The sequence below is a fragment of the Gekko japonicus genome, unplaced genomic scaffold (genome assembly GCF_001447785.1).
Source record: "Gekko japonicus isolate JY-2015 unplaced genomic scaffold, Gekko_japonicus_V1.1 scaffold533, whole genome shotgun sequence".
NCBI classification, from domain to species: Eukaryota; Metazoa; Chordata; class Lepidosauria; order Squamata; family Gekkonidae; genus Gekko; species Gekko japonicus.
This window is the reverse complement of record NW_015177023.1, coordinates 942569-955807: the sequence shown is the minus strand read 5'-3', so window position 1 is coordinate 955807 and position 13239 is coordinate 942569. Positions and strand designations below refer to the sequence as shown.

The following is a 13239-nucleotide window of genomic DNA, read 5'->3' as shown; positions in this document are numbered from 1 at the left end:
TTTATCATTCAACTCTTATTTATCAAATCTTTCCCTTTTTAGTGCATTGCAAAACTGTTAAATGTGAGAAAGAAAAAAAAAGTCTTGATATTTTACTGTTCTACTTCTTCCGTCCTGGGATTACCTGTGTATGTGTGCGAAAGAGAGCTTCAGCACCTTTAACAAGCCCGCGACAAGCAGAAACCCTATTGAGGTGACTTTTTCTGCAAGCGTGGAGAGCCAGGATACACCTGTGGTATTGCTGCCTATCATTTGGCTCGTAAAGACACGAGAGTGCGGGGAGGGTGGTGGAGAAAAACCCAGTGCTCCTAAGGCGGGGCCTTGCAGCCCCGCTACGATTCTTACTGTACAGAAGAAGGAGACGAGGACGGTGTTCAAAAGAGGCTCGCCTCGCTCCCCGGCCAGGGGTGGAAAGAGTCACGGGCCGCTCACGGCATTCGTTCCAGGAGCGTAAAAGAGCGGCCACCCGGGCAGGAGAGGCGCCGAAGCAGGAAGGTTTTTTTGCAAAGCGCGCCTAGAGGAGCCGCCGCCCCGTCTGGGGTAGGCTGGGAAGTTTACTGGGCGGGGCTCCGAATCGGGCTCCGGTGGAAGCGGCGTCGGGGGAATCCCATTCCCCAGCGAGGCTCGGGCTGGTCCGCAAGGTAAGCTGGCGGAGAAGGGGGGGCGTGGGGCGGAAGAGTCTCGCTGGGCGCGCAGTAAAGACGCCGCAGGACCTCCTGGGCGTGGAGAGTGCCGGGGCTCGTCGGTTCCTGCGGAGATCGCGCTCTCCCTCCCTAGTCGCGGGGGCTGGTGCTCTGCGAAGTAAACTCTGCAGGCTCCCTTGCGGCTGGCTGTAGTTGACAAAGGGGGGGGAGGTGAAGTCCCCCCAAAGACCGTCCAGGATGGGGGCGAGGGAGGGAAGCGCTGAGGTGCGCCACGCGGTTGCTCACGCTGAAGGTTTTGGTGGAGACATCCCCGCCCCATTCTCAGCATGTCGGAACTCGTTCTCTGCTCGCTCGCTCGGTTTGTGCCACATGAGACTCTGCCCGGGTCGTGGGCTGCGTTTCTTGCCACCAAAGTGGTGTTCTCTCTCCCCCCCCCCCCCCCCCCCCTACCTTTCATGTAGACCTGTTGAGTTGCTGCCTTTCGCACAGCTGTGGAAATGGAAAGAAAGACAGGCAACCTCTTCAGTGTGCTTTGACGCTCGAAAGCGAGACTTTTTGAGCTTCAGTACGTTCATCACCAGGTCGGCGAATGGCCCTAGTCAAACTGTTTCCCTGGGAGGAACCAAAACAAGAAAGGCTTCTGAGACTCTGTCTGGTGCCTTTTTCTAAGGCAGTTTAGGTTCTCTTAGTGTGCTCCCCCCTCCCCTCTCCCTAATGTAACACTGACAAAATTGAGCCATTGTGGTGATGTGGTTACAGTGTTAAATAGGAAAAGGTCCTTGCTCTGCCTTGAAGCTTTATGGGTGACTGGATCAGTAACTGGACAGAGGAGAAACATGTATGCGATCCTGAGCTCCTTGGAAGAAAAGTGGGATTAAAATGTGATTGGTGTTGACTGGCTTTACAGGATTGTATAAATTACTTACTGAAATAATGCATATGAAGTGCTAGGATCCCTTGAAATGTATTGTACAATTACATAATTTAAATGGTTTGAATACCAAATGATCCACTAGGTAACTTTTTGGCTTGTCCTTTACTGTAGCTCTTGGGAGAACCCCACCCTGGGGTTTTTCATCAGTCCATATTATTTGTGTATAATACTTTAAATTAACAAATCAAGATTATGTCTGTGTGCAGTTTCTACAGATTTTAGTTCATATACTTAAAAACTTTGAAACCTTAAGAGGGCCACAAATCTTGTTTGTGATGATGGTTGACCTTACTTGGCTTGTTGCTTTAGTTTTGGCTCCAAGATCCATAAAGGTTAGTGGGAAAAGCACAGTACACAGCTTCTAAGAATGCAGATTGTGTGGTAAATGTGTGTGTATAATACCAATTACAGCATTTCAGAATAACAGAGTGACTAAAACAGGGTGAAAAATCTGTAAGAGAAAGTTTGCTTTGTAAGGTCTGCAGCATGGAGTCTTATGAAACGTTAAGCAAGTCTTCTGCCAGAATTTTTTAAAAGGAATGACAGTTATGGACATGTCAGGCACCTTGCATGTTTAGTTGCATTCTCCCACCGGGCTTTATTCAGTCGTTTTCACACACACAACTTATATCTTCATATGATGGCAAATATGTTTCTATTTGTACCCATTTTTCCAGCCATCACCTTCATACCTTCTTTTGCAGGAGATCTTAAAGACAGTATCTGATCTACCTGATTGTATACATACTTATCTAGAAGTAAATCTTACTGAGTTCAGTGAAATTTACTTCCTAATAAAGTGCTTAAATGTAGGCAGAATTGTTTGTGAAGTACCCATATATCTAGGAATAGGTCTCACTGAACTCAAGAGAAGCAATAGGCTTAGACTAAAAGAGGAGGACTGAAAAGTACTGGGTTCGCCGCATGGAGGACTCGGACGGCGACATGCTTTTGCACACGTTTATTGTACTTCACTCCAACTAAGACTAACTATAACGGCCCGACAGGGCCAACTATATTCATATCCACCCAGCACCCCCTATTCCCATTGTAGGGTTTGAATGTCCCGCCAAAGTGGCTATTGGTTGGGGCGGGGCGGGGAACCAGGATCCAAAGTTTCCTTTGTTCCAGGAGCCAAGCGCCTGCATGTCCCCTGGTGGCGATCCACGTACATAACAAGGACCACTACTTGTCTACTTGCCTGATCACACATCCTAGGGCAGGGGTCCCCAGCATGGCATCCATGGGCACGATGGTGCCTGCTGACACTTTTCCTGGTGCCTGCCAAGTGTTTTCAGAAAGTGGGTGTGACCAGGTGGGGCTTTTATCCAGCAGGGCATCTGACTGGCCATTGGAGATCTGATTGGCTGTGTATATTTTTAAAAAGTTTCAGTGGCACACACAAAGTACATTAAAAATGATAGTACAAAAGTCATGGGACAGGCACACAGAGAAAATACAGTTAGTAGAATAATGGGCACAAAGGATGATGCACAGAGCACAAGGGGACACAATGGACACAGAGAACATTGGGACGTTATGTGTATAAAGGCAGTACACCTGCATACGAATGGACAGAGACAGAGAGAGACTTGAGCTCAGAGAAGGCAAGTGGTCACAGAAAGGAAAGGCACAGAGAGCCATGGAAGCACGTGGCGGAACTGATCTTTGCTACGTATGCTCCTTCTCTATTACTGCCAAACCAGTTTGCAGCTAGCTCTTGTTGCTGCCCTTCTTGCCTAGAAAGGAAGCTAGATAGAAACTTCCGAGTTCCAATTTAGCTTTAGGCAGAGCAGAGAAATTAAGACAAAGCTATGCTGCTGGCATTGTCTTTGCACTCAGCCCAGCCAAGAAGGGGAGAAGGAGACACTCATTCTCTTGCCTCCCCCCCCCCTGCACACTCAGAAGGAAGTGATCTTTTCTTTTCTTTTTGCACAGCTCAGCCAGGGCAGCAATCTTATGTTGGATGCAGGGGGCAGGAAGGCATGGTCAAAATGAGCAGCCCTTGCCTAGCAGGAGCAGAGTAATTGCTACTTCTCCTGCGTTTAACACAGACATGTGTGCAGGAGCCAGAGTTCTGCCTCACAGCCTGAGCTACAACATTGTGCACCTGTGCAGAGTATATGTCCACAGCTTATGCAGAAGCAAGAATGCTGGCTGGCCTGCAGCCATTCAGTTGAGCAGACACAGATGGCTTCTTTGAAGACTAGTCTTCACTGGAGCTGCAACATTTAGAATATAATCCTAAAAACACTTTATTAGAAATAATCCTGTCACATTTGGTGTGATTTGTGTCTGAGTAAGCATGGATTTTTTTTTTTGTATTTTTCGTATATGCATGTGAGTGTGTGTGCACCTGGAAGTCATGGCGACCTCTGGTGAGTGACCCCTACTTGGGGCCAGTGTTCCCTCTAAACTGAGTTAGTGTGAGCTAGCTCACAGTCTTTTAGCCTCCGGCTCACAGAGTCTTGTCTTAGCTCAGGAAGGATGGCTCCAGAGCAAACTAATTTATGCAGTAGCCAAATTGCTTGCTCACAACTTTAATGCCAGTAGCTCACAAAGTAGAATTTTTGCTCACAAGACTCCACAGCTTAGAGGGAGCATTGCTTGGGGCCTGGAGGCTATTCAGAGAGGTAGCTGAATAAAGCCTGCCTCTGGTATTTCAAGGAGGTCTCCAATCCAAGTACTTGACAGAGTCGACCCTGCTTAGCTTCTGAGATCTGACAAGATCGGGCTTGCCTGGGCAGTTCAGGTCAGGATAACAATCATAGTTATGACTTCGTAGCACATTAAGGGTAGCCAGTCTGTATTCGTGTTTACATGGAGTTAAGCCATGTTTCAGTGGGATCTAGTCCCAATCAAGTGTCATAGGAATTGCAGCCTTGGTCAGCTAAAGGGATTCCCCCCCCCCAAAAAAAAGGTTTTGATTGCCTAAAGGATGCCCTGGTTAATTGGGCAACATACTTAGCAGTTGTTTAAAGCAAGTGTAAACAAATTAAAAGCGTAGATAGATGGTGCTCATTTAGAAGAGGTATTTATTCTGCTATAAGGAGAAAGTGTCTCTTCTCAGTAGTACATGGTGCAACATACACACGGGCAGCCTCAAAGACAGAATGCTTTGGTATGTATATGCACATTTATGTAGATTGAATTGATTGAGGTATTCTTGAAATGTGAACTTTAATTAGGTTGACAGGTACTTACTCAATAAAAACCCCCCTCAAAAGTCAGAACCGAGTCTAGCCAGCAATATCTCTTATTCAGTCTTTTTAAAGAAAATGTCTGAAAGATGTAGTCTACATACAGGTGGCTTAAAATGTTTTAGATCTGGGTGCTTAGTTTTGAGTGATAGCATTCCCAGTTAAAATATTGATCAGTTATGCAGCCGCAGTAAGTCTAGGATGCAAAATCAGGAGAAGGCCTTGGCCCCATTTGCTGGCCCTCCCGGACAACTGGTTGGCCGCTGCATGAACCTGGTTGCTGATCTAGATGGATCACTGGTCTGATCCAGCTCTTCTCATCTCCTTAGACATGGAACCAGATGTTTTGAGACATACCAAAGTGACTGAATAGTCATTTCTGCAACAGTCATCATCGCTTATGCTTGTCGAACATCAGTTCTTTAGATGTGTGTATGGGGGCTGTGCTGATTCTTCCCTTTAACTGCAGGACTCCATTTATTACAGTACAGATAAAACAGAGGAACTGAAATGCCTTTTCTAAAACTGTTCTCTAGCTTGAAAAATCTTTTATTGGAATCTCATTCATGTACAAAAATCAGACCTTCCTGCCCTGTTCTGTGTTTTCCTTCTCTCCCCTAATATTTTCCTCACTGTGCTAAACTCTTTATCAAACTTTGATGAACTCTCTTGCTGACAGAAATTATTATAGACTACCGTGAAGCCGCTTTCCTGTTTACAAAACTTATAGTTGTTGGTGTTCTTCACAAATGCAGTATAATATGGAGACAAATAGGAGTGACATGATCCTAGTAGTAGGAAAGGAAACTTCTTGAGGCTTGATTCTGTCTGGAAGATTCAACTTGCAAATTTCTAACCCCAAATGACCAAGGCATGGCTGCAGTTGCTTATTATGTAGGGTTGCCAAGTGTATCTTCGCCGAGAGCGGTGGGCTCCCGGCTGGCGTCTTGTGCGTGTGCGCGCCGCACGCACATCACCTGGAAGTGACAGGAGGACACCAGGCACGCGTCACTTCCGGGTGACGCGCATGTCGGGGTGGAGTTCCCCCCGGGGCCCGATCCGGTGGCGCCGGGGAACGGGCCTCTGGGGCGGGGGTTTCCCCGCCCCCCGGGGGGACTTGGGATCCCTATTATTATGGCTGAAGTATTTATCTTCTGAGGTACTCTCTGCTTTTAAACAGCTTCCAAGACTGAGAGGGACTAATTCAAATGAGCCTTGGCTCAAGTATTTTGTTGGTTAATAGAAAAGTTGGTTAGAAAAGAGAAAGTAAAATATTGACATCTGATTCTCCCTTGATTCTCTCAATAAATTGCAAACAATTTTGAAACGGATAGAGTTTAGCACAGTGAGGAAAATATTAAATTAGGGGAAAGAAGGAAAACACAGAACAGGGCAGGGAGGTCTGTTTTTTGTGCATGAATGAGATTCCAATAAAATATTTTTTCAAGCTAGAGAACAGTTTTAGAAAAGGCATTCAGTTTCTCTGTTTTATCTGTACTGTAATAAATGAAGTGGAGTCCTGCAGAAAGAGGGAAGAATCAGCACAAATTGCCCCCATACACACATCTAAAAAATTGATGTTCGACAAACATAAGCGATTACTGTTGCAGAAATGACCCTTCAGTCATTTTGGTATGTCTCAAAACATCTGGTTACGTGCCATGCTGGATCAGAGCAGTGATCCATCTAGATCAGCAACCAGTTTCATGCAGTGGCCAAGCAGTTGTCCTGGAAGGCCAGCAAATGGGACACAGAGGCCAAGGCCTTCTCCTGGTTTTGCATCCTAGCACTGGTATTCAGTGGTTTATTGCCTGTGAAAATCATAGGGGATAAGGATGGCGAGTAACATTTCTGTCTCACCCCATTTAAAATTGTCTATGCATATGGCACTGACAGTGCATTCCACAACTTTACTTGTTGCATAAAGAAGTATTTCCTTTTGTCCATCCTGAATCAGTTGCACATCATTGGGTTACCTTTAGTCACTTTCTGCACCTCATGCATAATTTTATAAACGTCTATTGTGTCTCTCCTTAACTATTTCCCCCCACACACCTGAAAAGTCCCAGACTCTTCAGATTTCAGCTTTTTCACAGTTTCTTCATAGGAAGGGTACTACAACTCTTTAATCTACACCATACATCGAACTAGGATTCTTTATGTGGTGGCGACTGCTAGAATATTTCATGGCACAAAAATACATGTCCATGAAGCACTTGTCCTTGCTTATTTATATGTTAACTTTACACCATTCAGTGGTGGTCGATGAATTCATTTCTTAACCAGTTGCTTTCTATACTGGCTCCAATATTCAATTAAATGAATCTTTTAAATCAATAATAGAATTATCAGAAATAGGAGCTAGGGGTTGGCTTTTTGTTGTAGTGATGACAATCAGAGCCATCCCTATATTTATATACAGTGCTTTTGCCATAGCTTTAATAAAATTACATGAAACTGAAGAGGTTAGGATTAATTTTTTTGGCAGCCATAATTTTAAATATGGTAATTAAATATATGCAGCTTTGAAGACTGAAAATGAGTCTGGCACCTAATTTTTTGGGCTGGCTTCTGCATCTAAAGAAAATTTGTCAAGGTCTGCTCAGAGTTTCTAGCCACTTGGTAATGCTATCATTGCTTGTTCCAGCAAACCTACCAGCTTCTTTCTATCTTATTCATTGCCTGCAACACAGAGATATGGTGTGGAAAATTTTGCCATGGAAGGTTTTCATTGGATGCCGTTGTTAATACAATATTAAGCAGTTTCAAAGTTGTAAATATTTTTCAGGTGAGTATCCCTGGTATTTGTGTAAAATTTTTTGTTCAGCTGTAAACTTAGTGGGTGGGAGGAATAAAACTACAAATACCTATAATAATCCAACTTTAAAAAAAATCAACTTGTGCCTTCACTTGTTTAGCTATGCAGATCAAATGAAGAATATTTGTTGTTCAGTCGCACAGCCGAGTCCGACTCTTCGTGACCCCATGGACCAGATCACACCAGGCCCTCCTGTCTTCCGCCGTCCTCTGAAGTTTGCTCAATTTCATGTTTGTTGCATCTATGACACTGTCTAACCATCTTAAAAAAAATTGTGTGTTTGTAAACCTGTCTGTAAATCTCTCTGAGCCTCATGGATAGGGCTGTATATAAATCGCAAGTGTAATGTAATGTAATCTCATCCTTTGCCGTCCCCATCTTCTTTGACCTTCAATCTTTCTCAGCATCAGGGTCTTCTCCAGTGAGTGCTCCCTTCTCATTTGGTGGCCAAAGTATTTGAGCTTCAGTTTCATTATCTGGCCTTCCAGGGAACAGTCAGGGTTGATTTCTTTTAGGATTGACTGATTTGATCTTCTTGCAGTCCAAGGGACTCTCAAGAGTCTTCTCCAGCACCATAGTTCAAAAGAATCTATTCTTTGGCACTCGGCCTTCCTTAAAGTCCAACTCTCACAGCCATACATGACTACTGGGAATACCATTGCTTTGACCATGCGGACTTTTGTTGGTAGGGTGATGTCTCTACTTTTTATCATGCTGTTTAGGTTCGCCATCGCTTTCCTCCCAAGGAGCAGGCGTCTTTTAATTTCATGGCTGCAGTCACAGTCTGCGGTGATCTGGGATCCCAGGAACGTGAAGTCTGTCACTACTTCCACAGCTTCCCCTTCTATTTGCCAAGGAGTGATGGGGCCGGATGCCATGATCTTAGTTTTTTTGATGTTGAGCTTCAAGCCCACTTTTGCGCTCTCCTCTTTTACCCTGAGCAAGAGGCTCTTTAGGTCCTCTTCACTTTCTGCCATTAGAGTGGTATCGTCTGCATATCTGAGGTTGTTGATCTTTTCCCCAGCAATCTTAATTCCCGCTTGTGATTCATCCAGGCCAGCATTTCGCATGATGTACTCTGCATATATATTAAATAAGCAAGGTGACAATATACATCCTTGTCGTACTCCTTTTCCTATGCTGAACCAATCAGTTGTTCCGTATCCGGTTCTAACTGTCGCTTCTTGGCCCTTATACAGGTTTCTCAAGAGACATGTGAGGTGGTCTGGTACTCCCATCTCTTTAAGGACCTGCCATAGTTTGTTGTGATCCACACAGTCAAAGGCTTTAGCATAGTCAATGAAGCAGAAGTAGATGTTTTTCTGGTACTCTCTTGCTTTCTCCATAATCCAGCAAATGTTGGCAATTTGATCTCTAGTTCCTCTACCTCTTCGAAACCCAGCTTGTACTTCTGGCAGTTTTCTATCCACGTACTGTTGAAGCCTAGATTGTAGGATCTTGAGCATGACCTTGCTAGCGTGTGATATGAGTGCAATTGTGCGATAGTTTGAACATTCCTTGGCATTGCCCTTCTTTGGGATTGGAACATATACTGACCTTTTCCAATCCTGTGGCCACTGTTGCGTTTCCCAAATTTGCTGGCAAATTGAGTGCAGCACTTTAACAGCATCATCTTTTAAGACTTTGAATAGCTCAGCTGGAATACCATCACCTCCACTAGCTTTGTTGTTAGTAATGCTTTCTAAGGCCCATTCAACTTCACATTCCAGGATGTCTGGCTCGAGGTCAGTGATTATACCGTCGTGGTTGTCAAGGACATCGAGGTCTTTCTTGTATAGTTCTTCTGTGTATTCTTGCCATCTTATCCTAATCTCTTCTGCTTCTGTTAGGTCCCTACCGTTTTTGTCCTTTATCATTCAGGAAGGCCTCCTTATCTCTCCTTGCTGTTCTCTGGAAATCTGCATTCAGTTGGGTAAATCTTTCCTTTTCGCCTTTGCCTTTCGCTTTCCTTCTTTCCTGTGCTACTTGTGGTTTTATTCTTTTGTTTCCACTCACATAATACTAGGGATATTGTTATCTCCAGTAACAGTAAACCAGTAATGTATGAGATGAGATGTCCAAGTGACCTTCAAAAGGAGTGCAAGATCTTAAAAGTTACATGATGATTTCATTTACATTCCTTACCTGAAACCATTTTAGAACTACTAATGTAGGTCTGTGCTGTTAGTAGTTACTTTTGTAATGCAAGGTTAGTGCATTGTATACAAAGAAGAACCTTTGGGCTGCAGGCCTGTGCACACTCCCTTGGCAGCAAGCCTTCTGCTCCATTGTTTGTACTTCGTTTTAATAGTTGTAATGCTTCACAGGTCAACAAAAGCATATTTCTCTTAATTGACTTTTATAGCTCTAAGCACTAGCACAGGAGAGAGTGTCTGTCTATATAGAGTGCAATTTAGCAAGGGTGTTTGTGTAGCTGAATACTTCAGCATGAGAGTTACACTTGGGTTCAGTTTCTGACTTTGGCCGAGATTCTTGTCTCCATCTTTACCAATCTGCCTGAACTGTGAGGCCTTGCTGTGGGAACCCTTGTTATCAGAGACTGAGCCCAGGGAGAGGACTTTTTCACCTGCTGTTGCTTACTTAAGGAATTCTGCCCTCCTGAGCTGTGCCATCTCCACAGGCCTTTCAGCATAAATTTTGCTTTTTTTTCCAGAAGGCCTTTGAATTTAGTTGTTTTGTATAGGATTTTAGTATTGTGGTGTTTCTAATTACATGTTTTTTATCAGTTTTTAGCTGGCTAAACAGAAGGGCATGAAAGAATGGCAGAATAAAATACTTAGTCTCAGGTTCTCAGATGTGTAAGAAGAATAATGATATCTTGCTTCACTGAGTAGTTAAGGCAGTTTACACATCCTTTTGTGAGTGTTGGCATGTAGATTAAGTCCAACCAGTTTGTGCCTCTAGGAGCATAGAAGTGTCCATCTGGTTGCTGGTCTCCCCTTTAGAAACTATATCATGTGGAATTAGTGTTGCCAGCATCCAATTGGGAACTGAGGATCTCTAGGCTACAGAGATCAGTTCTCCTGGAGAAAAATGAATTCTTTGGAAGGTGGTCCCTGTCCTCCCCAGGCTCCATCCTCAAGTCTCTAGGAATTTCCCAACCTCGATCTGGCAACCCTAACTGCCATCCCCCTCAGCTGGCCAGGGGGGAGCAAGCCCTTGTTGTTGTTGTTCAGTCGCACAGTCGAGTCCGACTCTTCGCGACCCCATGGACCAGCTCCCGCCAGGCCTCAATTTCATGTTCGTTGCATCTATGACACTGTCTAACCATCGCATCCTTTGCCGTCCCCGTCTTCTTTGACCTTCAATCTTTCCCAGCATCAGGGTCTTCTCCGGTGAGTGCTCCCTTCTCATTTGGTGGCCAAAGTATTTGAGCTTCAGTTTCATTATCTGGCCTTCCAGGGGGAATATTAGGAATAGTCAGGGGTCATTTCGTAGAAAAAGAGGTTCAGGAGCTCATTAGCATAACTCATTAGTATAACTTATTTGCATATGCCACACATTCCCTGACATCACCGGAAGTGTGTCAGAAGGCAACACCCACTGCAACTTACCTGCCTGCTTCTTGCTCCTTGTGGCTCTTGGCTGCTGGGAGCAGGGGGCAGGGCTTGTTGCATGTGCCCGCCCCCTGGGCTCTTTACTGCCAGAGCTCCGCTCCTGTGCGCTCCTGCAGGAATTGACCCCTGGGAATAGTAATATATGAATTATGTGCTAGTGTTCCCAACCTCAGATATTTGAAAATCATGATAGTCTTGATTGATCTTGAAGGTTTTATGACAGTGATCTTTTAGTAAGAGCCCAAATTTTCCTTCTCCATATTTCTGTTTGTTCCTCCTTCATAGGAGCATAGGTGATACTTAGTAACGGAACCCTAGAGTTCTCACAGGTTTGTGTCAATTTGTCAAGTGAGGTGGATCCCCAGGTGACAAGATTAAGGACTGCAGGGCTTTGGGGATTTGTATGTGGAAAAGAGAAGCCAAGATGCCTATTTCTCCCCAGGATGCTAATGGCATAAACTTAAGAGAATTCTTGCAGAGTATTCTAATGGAAAAGTTACCTCATGCTGTGCTTGACACAGAAGGAAATGATCTATCGTGGTGTCATAGTGGTGGCTTTAATGAAAGTTTATGTGCACTAGCTGTAGATCACAAATCATTGCATTAACTGCATTAATTAATCAGGCTGGCACTTTTTGAAACCTTATGTAGAATAATAGCTCTGAAGCTACATCTAGTGTGCAAATAGTCTGAGCCTGAAGTGTGTGAATCTTAATTAAAACTATGCCTAAACACAATAAAATTAAAATACTTCATGTTTTAATTAGGATTGTCGACAAAAGTAATTTAAAAAAGGAATCTATCGATAAACCTGCAATTCCATCTAAGTGGAACAGTGTCTTGAAATGGCGGCTGTACTTGGTGAAACCCCCATAGCTTTCATGGGAACTGCTGCACTTTGATCGGAGAGATGGTTTTCTATTGTCAGTCATGCCAGCAAGTATTCTGTAGACACGCTATCTTTATTCTCAGGATATTTTCCCTTTCCTGCCAGATCACCTTCAGTAATACTATTGAATGTCCCTGGAGTACCATTTCTGTGCAAAGACCAGTTTGGTGTTATTAAGGTTTTATTCCTCAGTTCACTTGGATGATTGTTTAAAACGGCAAAGGCAGTTTTGGCAGGGATCCATATAACTATTTTAATCATGCCTAAAGGCTTTGGCATGCCCAGTGGGCTTCTGCTTTTTTGACCCTCTGACCATTATGCCTTTAAAAAAGTACTTTGGAAGGTCTCCACCATTTCAAAGCAGTTTGCTGTGGTATCGCAGTGGACTGCTTCTTGAAGCACAAATTTTCTTGGCACATGAAACTAGGTGAACCATTGTTTGGATTCTGGCCATAATGTATTTGAACACAAAAAGCAGGTATAAACAGTGAAGTAAAGAATGGAAAGCAGCTGGCAGCAGATTTTTCTGTAAAAATTTGTAGCTTGGTAGGCAGACAGAAAAACTACTTCCAGTGCACAATTGCTGCAGTGAGTTTCACAAATCCCTGGATTAATTCAGCTGTTAATATGGAGTGTTGGGCTATTCATAAGGAAGCAAAAGCAAATGAATCCATTTGTTTTGTATTTCTTATAAGACATTTGCAAATGCTGAAGAAAATAAAGGAACTGTATCCCGACCCAAGTTTTGTCATGGTGTATTAGTTAGTGCATTGTAATCACTGCACTTTGGAGCTGATGACATATGTGCAAAAGGCCTTTAGTCAGTAGGATTGAGGCAGACCTCTGGTTTGGGCATGTGTCCATTTTAGGTGGCAAAGCTAAAAGTTGAAATACAAATGGAGATGTTTGCAAAAGAACATTTATCTAAAGAAAATAGCTAAATCAGACCAAATTATATGCAACTAGTGTTTCTATAGGAACAGAAATGTAAAATTGCAGGTTCGCAAAACAGGAGCATGTAGCGTAACATGGAAATCACTGCAGGCTAAGTGACCTAAAGTAGCTAATACAACACCAGTGCTATGAATCCACCTACTAAAGTAGTGGAATGATTAATTGCATTAATAGGTGTTACGCCAACTGCTTTATTTACAGCAGAGGCTAACTAAATTTAAC

The 13239-nt window shown here is 43.8% G+C and overlaps 1 protein-coding gene across 1 annotated transcript in view; it reads left to right on the top strand.

The window, feature by feature from the left end:
- The first annotated feature begins 570 nt into the window (after positions 1-570).
- Positions 571-13239, top strand: part of CHST9 (carbohydrate (N-acetylgalactosamine 4-0) sulfotransferase 9) — a 120539-nt gene continuing 107870 nt past the window's right edge. Inside the window, exon 1 of the mRNA XM_015427797.1 lies at positions 571-641. The gene's annotated coding sequence lies outside the window, so the exon portion shown is untranslated. The remainder of the gene's footprint in view (positions 642-13239) is intronic.